This window comes from Etheostoma cragini, chromosome 1 (genome assembly GCF_013103735.1).
Source record: "Etheostoma cragini isolate CJK2018 chromosome 1, CSU_Ecrag_1.0, whole genome shotgun sequence".
NCBI classification, from domain to species: Eukaryota; Metazoa; Chordata; class Actinopteri; order Perciformes; family Percidae; genus Etheostoma; species Etheostoma cragini.
In genome coordinates this window covers 8,908,167-8,918,083 of record NC_048407.1, presented here as the reverse complement: position 1 = coordinate 8,918,083, position 9,917 = coordinate 8,908,167, and the positions used below count along the sequence as shown (strand labels likewise).

Here is a 9,917-nt window from a genome sequence, read left to right as displayed (position 1 = left end):
TCACTACGACAACAACAGACGCTTTTGGCTGACGGTCGCCAGTTAACATGGACTCTCGTTAAACCGGAACACCGGGTTGACACTTCAGCGTGAGAAATCGGGGGTGTGGCGTGTGAGCGTGTGAAACCAGTCAAATGCGTGTGTTTCACGGACAATGCGTGAGAGTTGGCAGCCCTGCACACTATTTCTTTCAGATTTTCTGATGATATGGATGGACCAAGAAGGGAATTTCTAACACTGCGTATGCCCATATTTCAAATGTTTTAGGGAGAAGAAGGCAAAACGAACTTGGCCTTGGACAGTACTGGTATGTATTGATTGTGATCATTTAGGTGCTTAACACAAGATTAGTTGTAGGCCTACTATATTTTGTGTGATGATAAAAGGTACACCTTCCTTTGTACACAATGTCCATGCTTTTCTGTAGCCATGACAGAGGACCGGTACTTCATTGCAGGGAGGGCCGTCGCAGTAAGCCTTGTAAACGATGGTTGACCCGCACGCTTTCTGGTCCCCAACTCTCTTCTCTTGCCGTGTTGAAAGCCCAAAATTGGCAAAGCCAGTATTGCCAGATGTTACAGATAGTGACCTATGCGTGAAAACATCAAAAGGGTTCTTTTTTATGTCTGTTTCTACATTACTGACTAGTGTGGCAGAGAAGATTTTTTTTTTAATTTTTCTATTTGAAGGTCATAGAATAGAATGCCTTTGTCATCATACACAAGTGCAAAATATAAAAATATAAAGTATAGGTAGTGCAGAGAAAAAAAAGTGTAAACCATTTGAAGAACTGCTAGCAACAACAGCCGCACTTGAGTTGGCCATTGCTGGCTGCCCAAGGCAGGTGCAAAAGTTGGAAGACAATAACCTGCTTATAGATGACTTCCTGATGTTTCAAGTGATGAGTGCGTGGTCCTTTTGAGACGTACATTTTAATCTTTTTTTTTTCTTCGTCTTTAAATGCATGTACATTTGGCTAAAAAAAAAAAAATCATAGATAAACATGCTGCGATAGGCACCATGTGTTAAAGTTATGTTTAACACATGGTGCGTGTTTTTTTATGTTATGTTTTTCATAACAGACTTAGTGAAATGGAATTTAATTTGAATAATTCTGTCTAATCTCCTGAAAATAGAAGTGGTTTTATTACCTTATAAATGAGCCTTTTATATCTACATAGGAGCAGGGCGTGCTGCCATGTTTCCCACGCTATTTAACTTATTTATCAGACAAACAGAACGAACAAACTTAACATCCTTACACATGTTTATATATACTCGGTGCCTACTGCAAATGCATGCACCAGTTGGAAGACGAAGAAGTACTAATGAATAAATAAATAAATACATCTACACCTCATGACTTGATATTATGGAAAGATTTGAGGCAGTGGAGGATGATACCTTCTTAAGTAACTAGCTTTGTGTCCGTGAAGGCCACCTTAGCTTCTGTAAATTTTCAGAATGGGAGGGAGCTTGCAATGTAGAATTTTACCTCTAAATGACAACGTCAATCAATATTACACACTCTTATCTTTTTCTTGACAGAATAAGATGATTGTTGATAACAACTTACCATCACAGTACCATCACATTACTTATCACAGTAGGCTCGATTGTTGATAACGAGCTTACTGTGATATTAACTATTAGATCTTATGCGTTGACAGTGGGATTAAAGCTACTGCTGCCTCAGCCGATTTACCTCTGTAAGAACTAACTACTCTGGGTTGGAATTCTTCTATTTGTCATTCTATATTTTCTTGGATTCATTCATTCCTTACCCGTGAATATGTATAAAACTGTATTCACCATTCAAAATACTTTAAAAGTACTCTTGATTTTTACTCAGTTTTAGAGATGGACAGAGAACACTTGGTGTGCTGGACAAAATCAAAGCTCACCCGGAGAGTTTCCCCCCCCTTCTCTGCTGGTCTCCTACAACCCTGACAGCTGACCTGGTGTAAAGCTTCTGCACCATCCGCCTTTTTCCAGCTGGCAGCAATAAAAGGCCTTCTGAAGAAGTTGTTGTTCCTTTCTGGAGAGACAACCGAACAGATGCAGAAGTTTATTGTAATGTTTACATGAACTGAAATAACTTTGAAATGGTAATTGCACTGCATCTTACCATTGTATCAGTTTAGAGTAGTGAGGTGTGTAGTGTTTAATCTAATATCTGATGTATTTCTTTATATGGAACAAGAAGAAACACAAGCTAGGGCTGATTCTCGCCTTTGCCACAGGAGCCAATATTATTACACCAATTGGCTTCTCTCCACAGCCTTCCATTAAATCTCTTCACCAAGAGCATGATACAGTAACGACAGTAAGTACGTCTAATCTACCCACTGTAAACACATGCATAAATTTTCTGAAGTTGCTACAGCACACTTCTTACAAACACTTTCAGGAAAATATGGACTTTGCATTGGGAAATTCTCATTGATTTGGCATGGCTTAATATGCATGCAGAGTGGCCTACTTCTCAGTATTCTGTTGAAAGGTGGAGCTCACACACAGATACTGTAGATAGATACAGATACATGAAGCAGCACTGAAATAATAACAGTTCCTGACACGTATATACTGTACTTGGTGCCTCAAAATTGCACGATTTGGAGGGTTTGTTTGCAAAATACAAATTAGTTGTATCTTTTTTCGAAGGAAGGTGCTTACATATGATGATCAATAGGTGCTTACATATGATGATCAATAGACTTCTGCATTAAATATTGTTTTACCTTCATTGATGTACAGTTCAGATTGTCAGAGTTCAATGAAGGTAAAACAATATTTAATGCAGAAGTCTATTGTGGAGTAAATTTAACATTTTGAATTTGGCTTGATTTTGTGGCCAGGATTATCTTGACAGTAATCTTGAAACTACTTCTTTTCAGTGATATTGGTATTTTAATTTTGGTAGTGTCTGCTATATCATCTGTGCTTGATTGCGTTACATACTCCTACATTTTTTGCATGGGACATTAAAACAAACACTTGTTGCTGAAAAGTATTTGTGAGCTTTAAGAGTTTAAATCTTACTGTTGGGGTAGCTGGATGAAGTGTACAATCATCCTATAGATGACATACTGGCTTACCTGACATATTGCCTAATAACATTAAATAGTGATATGGTGCACTGGCTAAGGAATTGCTAACTAAAACTGATCTACACAAAGGCATTATGCTAACTCTTTGTCAGCATGATGCTGACTCTTATTAGTCACCAAATAATGAATGGTGCCCTATACTTGTTGACTCGTTATTCTTGTTCTTTGACTAATAAAATCTGTTTCTGTTGATTTCCATTTTTGCAGATTTCTAATTCATGGTTAGATTTTTTAATCCTGTTTAAGAAAAGACATGTTAAAACAAGAACAGCAGATATGTCACACTCAAGTAGACACACGCAGGCTGTTCTTTGACATTCACCCAGCAGTTAGCATCAAGACAGAGGAAGCTGTCTGTTTACCCTGTTCTGAGTTTTATTAACTGAATAAAACTGCACCTGTCCCTGCAACAACACAACATCCTTAGCTGCATGTGATATTAGCAGCGATGTGGATTCGTTTTTTTTGCGTCCACTGTGCAGCTGGTATGATTGTTTTAAAATGACAACTAATGATAACACTGCTGCTGTAAATGTAAAACAATGTGGGTTTAAGCTGAAATGATGTTTTGTTTTTTGGATATAAAATTGTGGTTCTGTATGGCTTCAGGCCCATGGCAAGCAGCTTCAAGTAATTTAACTCATTCACAAACACAAAACATCAAAATGCTGGAAAACATGTGCAAAGAAAAATCATAAATATAGAAATTAAGACCAAACTATAAACTATAATAAAACACTTGTCATTACTACACTCATCCACATGGTGATGATCTTTTATTAATTTTGGGTAACAAAGAGAGGCTTATGACTTATTTCAACAAATGTACCCTCCAGATTTTATTGTGGCTTTAAAAAAGTGGGTTTTGTTCATTGTGTGACCATTTATATTACACTTCTGTTCACATTTGTATTTGAAAAGTTTGACTTTAGGATAAAAAGACCCATCTAATATGAAAAAACAGGCTGTTTTCATGATTATTACAAGTGTAAGCAGAACTTTCACAACAATAGATGAAATAAAAATGTAAAGCAACACATTTAGATGTGGATATTAAAACGTGATCTTTGAGTTATGGGTTTATCTTTTTGTGTACAGCTCAAGAGATTTTAGTGCAAACACCAAATTGATATACAAAACATGCCATACGGAGAAATTAAACTGTGGCAGTCCTGACATAACATGTTTCTCAGTGAGTGCCTGTATATTTTAGTATGAATATGAACTCATACTAAAAGATAAGCAAAATGGTTAGAATAGGAAATAATGTCTGAGTCAAAATCAACGTGTGTGGGTGAACAATTTATTCCGATCAAATGTCATGTCAGTCATTATTAATGTGTGCCCTGAACAAAGGTGTCAGCTAATGAAATATCGACTGCCATGGTCTTTGTGACAACTGTCAAATATACATTTTACAGTTCTTTTGGGGACAGATGGATGAACTGCCAGGGCTCTCTGAAGATGTTCTGTTCTTTACCAAGACAATAGGCCGTGACTGTTTAATTGAAACATAAATACCATTTTGATCTTATGCATCCGGTCCATCCATACTTACACTTCAGTTGAATGATCAATGCTTTGTATGACTGTCTTGAGATACAGTTAATTAAATATTGAAAAACATTAGCCTCATTACTCTGTGCATATCTGGCTGCCAATTATCAATCATCCTTTTATCCAGCTGCATGGTTGCCATTCTTCACACATTCTTAGTCACCATCTGCCAAAAACTAAATTATTTAGCACCAATATATACTGCTGTTTCATTTGCTTTACCAGATACTGAAAAGTCCTGTGGGGGCTGTTCTTGTATTTTTTTTAATCTATGCATTGAAACTAATAATAACCCACAACAAAATTAAACTATATTGGTTCCTTTAAGCAAGTGAAATTTGTGTTTTTATTATCTTTAGGCCGGGCCTGTGATACACGTGACTCAAATGACTTAATATCTCTCTTCTCTTTCTGCCTCATACCACCACTGTTCACCTACTTTACAGCTCTGCACGGAAGTGTTGGGACACCCAGAAGCTTTTTTCAACTGGGTCAAACATAGTGCGAGGTAGCATTGTCAGTTTATTAGCTTAGTGCAAGTGTTAATGGAACCAACTGTGTATCTGGTAAATTATCCCACTATTAACGGCCAAAATGGTCAACAGGTCGCGTCTAAAAATAACATGGCTGTCATGAACAACAGTGCAAGCAGCCCAGATTGTTTCAGATATCTCACGAGTAGTTTATAACTTCAGTAATGGCCCACATATAAAAAATTGTCAGGTTTAAAATCAGACTCTGGCTTTTTTTCCTGTTATTATTATTATTATTAGTTTATTATTATAAGTTTTTCAGTTGTGCATTCCTCCTTCAAGTGACTTGAAATGTTAATTAGGGCCAGAGCGCCAACAGTGGCAAAAGCCCCTATTGAAAGGAATTATTATTCTGGCAAATTTTCCTTTTTAAACGGCCTAACAGATTCAAAAACTCACCAAAATTGGCGGTTGCATCAAGGCTGGTAAACGTATTTTAAGTTTTGGGAAGAGGCGCCCAAAAATGGCTCAATAAGCATCCCCTACATAATGAAAAAATACATTTAAAAAAAGCCCCTGCAGTACCTTTAACGTAGACTAACAAAATGTGGTAGGCATATGGCAAGACGTACAAAAAGAATCATTGGAACCAAACCCTGCACGCAACAGGTGTCCACCATTATGATTTGAAAGTTTGAAATGTGTGCAATTTTTGCCATTTCCACCTGTCGTACTTGAACAAACTCCTCCTAGAGATTTCATCCAATAGTCTTCAAATTTTTAATAGAATGCTTCTTTATGTATCATCTTATTTGTGTGTAGGGTATATTCTACCTTGCCTTTCTGTTTGTGGGTGGCAAAATGTAGGTTCACTTCACTACAAATGTACAGTAGAATGGATAGGTTATGAGACTGCATGGGGAGGGTGGGAAGAAGATATCTGTGTATGTGTATTGTGCTGTTTGTGTATTTATGTACATGGCAGCAATGTACAATTGTATAGAAAATTTACCAGCGAGGCCATTTTGTGCCATCAAAAGAGGAAGTGGGTGCAACTTGAGTGTACATTGTCCAACTTTCTCAAAACCCTTCAGGATTCATAAGAGTCCAACCAACCCCCCAGGGAGAGCACAATGTCTTACAGCCACCATGGGCTTAGCGGCCATTAGTAGAACTGCACCCCATGGCCCTGAAATACTTTTCAGATAAACTTTGCATGATTAAGCCACGCCCCTTTTACTTTAACGCTAATGAACTACACGACGTAGAGTCTTTGAGTGAGGTATGTTTGAACTCAGCAGGGAGTTCACTTTTAATTGCTGACAATTTGCAGTGTCTGAGTGCCGCGCAAATGCACCGTCACAAGGAGCTGCGTCCGCCAGAAACCCCGGCACGCGCAATATTTTGCTATAAGATTAAAGGGAGAAGAGCTCCTACTACTGTTAAAGAAGCAAATACAGGCTACTCTTTTTGCACTTGATTTGTTTACTTTAAGTTTTTATTTTTATATTCCTCCTGAAGGTGACTTTATTTTGTTGTTGGATGGATAGCCTACATCTGGCTCCAGGTTTCACTACAAATTCATTTTACTTGTTTAACACTGCACTGTTCAACAATTTTAATAAATAGAGATTGGAACCTTATTGAAATTTGTTTGTTGTCAATTGTTAATAATTGAGCAATGGAAAAAAGGCTAATTGAAAAATTAAATAGTTAAAAAGAATAATTGTTTGGGACAGCCCTAGTCTTTTGTTGTGACTGGGATGAGACTGTTATGACCATAGCCTGAGCCTGGTCAATCATTGTGGGCTTTGCTTCAATGTGCTATGGTTTTGGACCTTTGTCTTGTATTATGGAGTTTTTTTTTCCAAGTTCCTTGCATGCTAGCTTGTTGCCATTAGTTTGAGAGTGTGTTTGAATGGTTGATTTTGTGAAGCAATTTGGATAACAGCACTACATAAATGCAGACATTTATATATAAATGCACCCAGTATTTCAAATAACCACTCTTAGAGATCTGTTTAAAAAAAACTCTTATGGGAAATATCCGGTACCTCAGCAGTTACACACTCCACTATGTTCTCCTGCTATTCACCAACTTACACAGGTAACGTATTGCAGTTAATCAAAGCTTTTTTGCCAAAAACAAGTACCTGCTTTTGGAAGTGACGCTGATAAGAGCTGTGAGAGTGAATCAAAACAGCCGTAAAACCCAAACAAAGAGCTGAAAGGCAACAAACATTTCTGAAGAGCTGAGGGTTTCACGTGATAATTCTTAAATTGCCTTACCAATACAGACCTGCCACCACACTTGAGGTCAGTAGACCCAGACAGGGTTCAATTGTGTTTAAGCACAGTCAGGTTTTGCCGACTTTTATATAACATATACCCAAATGCAGCCTAACGCCACTGCCAGGCCAACAAACAAGACCCCTAAAGTTTGAGAAGATTAACAGAGATTGGAGATTTACAGGGCCCAGTTGAATGCCTTAAAAACAACAGTACTCTATTCTTAAAATCTCCATTTATTTGGACACAGTGGAATTCAGAAGAGAGCCCTTCAGAGGAGACAGATTCTCTGTTGGTGCCAGGAAGAACTTTTGCAGCAGTAGTAAATGGAGTGTTCTCATGCAACACTTTTCTAGTCTTAACAACTACTCAAAGCGCTTTAACATGTACAGGAACCATTCACCATTCACACACTGTGGCCCAAGGCTGCCGTACAGGGTGCCACCTGATCAGATAAACACTCACACACACACATTTCATTTGGAATTTGGAACATTTGGAAACTCAGGGTTCAGTGTCTTGATCAAGGACATGGGACTGCAGGGGATCGAACCAGGCAACCGCTCTACCACTGAGCCAGGTTTACCTAATATCTGATGATGGCAGTGGGGGCATTTTTGGATTTATTACAGTAAACATGTTACATTTTGGACCTTTAACTAATGATGTTCTTACATACATGTGGTTTGGGAGTCCTAGGTGAACTTGTGAAAGCTGTTGCCGTAGACAACACGGTAAAGCCAGAGGCTAAGTGCAGTTAGTGCACAGAGATGAGAGGCTATTCACTGTACTTCCACACTGGTCTTTGGCATTTAACGGCAGACTAGAAGAATTGTATGGGCATGAATGCTCCCCAATGTTAAGGTCTGTAAGATATGCATCCCTGGTGCCTAGAGTAGCTGCGGTTTGGTAGAAAACAAGTGTCACGTTTTCAGAATCCATGGTTAGCAGGCTCGCCTCAAGAAAGTAACTCCTAGCTCTGTGCTAGATTTGTGCTATTCTTTAAAAAAAAAAAAACATCCTAGTGGAATGTTGCATTGTATATGTGCATATATAATTATGGAAAAGAGTGCTTGCATTTTTTATAAATTCAACAATCTACATAGTTAAGATTAAATTATGTAACAGAATACCAACATTTTTGCAACTGATTCAGTCACAGATCTTCGGAACAAATGCAGCCACTAATCAGGTTTCTTTACATGGTTCCTATGGCCCTCATCTGCAGAAAGAAGAAAGAAGAAAATTTATAGCACCACTGGATGTAAATGAAGGCGTCATGAATCAGCTGTCCAATCTTTCTAAGTGGCCATAGTGGGCGCAGTACAATTCAAAACGTAAAAAATGTGATGAATGAATTAATCCTGCTCCATGTCGAGCGGTTCCTATACTTGGCTTCATCCATTCAAAGTCCACTCACTCAGATTTCATCTGGTTTTATTTCTTACATTAGGTATAAATCATCTTTTTTAGATTAGCTTCTAGTGGGAAAAATGAACCATAAATATCTTTTACGTTGTATTGGTGTGGAGTGCTTCCCCTCTCCAACTGCCTGAATAATTCCCTCCCCTCTGTATGTTTTATTGTACAGCAGAGATATGCCAACATTGGCTGTCTTTAGCTCTGTGTACTGCTGTTTGTCTAACAGATTTAGTACAAAAGCAGGATGGGCTTTCTTGTAGAAGGTATATCATAAGTTGGCCTAAAACTAAGAAATCTAGATAAAATAAATAAAATACATTAAAGAAAAATAAATCTCTTTGATATATATATATATTTTAAATGTAAAATGCACATGTCTTTCTCTACCCCTTACAAGGTTTGTCACACAGTTCATTATGTGGCCAGGAGCCCTTCCTGTCCACCACCATTGCACTAAATTTCTCAGCCACCTAATCTGCCATAAACACTCCCTGACTGTGAAGCCTCCTTGGCATTGCCAGCGTGTGTGTTCCAGCCCTATATACACCCATTAGGAGCCTTAAGCCTCTGCTTCTTATCCCCAGCCCCTACTCCTCACAGCAAAAGGTGAATTTGTGTGATGATTACCTCACTTTGCACTACGGGTGGCGGTAATCCTCAACTCTGGCAAGAAATCTTTAAAAACAGAGAGTACTTATCCATCCCTATCCACCACAGTCTTAAGTAGTTTGCCATTACCAGCAAAGATTTGCATACTAAAGAAATTGAATTTCGATTTGCTCTATATCCCTGTAGTTTCATTACCTCCTCCTCCCCTTCATTACTCCCCTTCACTTTTTCCCCATCACCCCCTGCTTTATTTGCACGTTCATTTTTCTCCCTCTCTAACCTCTTTTCTTCTCTCACCACAAACACACACACACAATCACTGAGTGTTCTCCCTCTGTCATTTAGCAGCTTGTTTTCCAGTCAATCAGATCATTCCCATCCTTCCATAAATAGGAAAACAACAGTAAACAAAAGTCAGAGGGGGATGCTGCCAGTGCAATCAGAGAACATTTCTCTC

At 38.3% G+C, this 9,917-nt stretch overlaps 1 long non-coding RNA gene across 1 annotated transcript in view; it reads right to left on the bottom strand.

Annotated features, from left to right (window-relative positions):
* Positions 1–6,790, bottom strand: part of LOC117948379 — a 21,046-nt gene extending 14,256 nt beyond the window's left edge. The window contains exon 1 of the long non-coding RNA XR_004657425.1: positions 6,578–6,790. This is a non-coding gene — a long non-coding RNA (uncharacterized LOC117948379). The remainder of the gene's footprint in view (positions 1–6,577) is intronic.
* Positions 6,791–9,917: the final 3,127 nt, after the last annotated feature.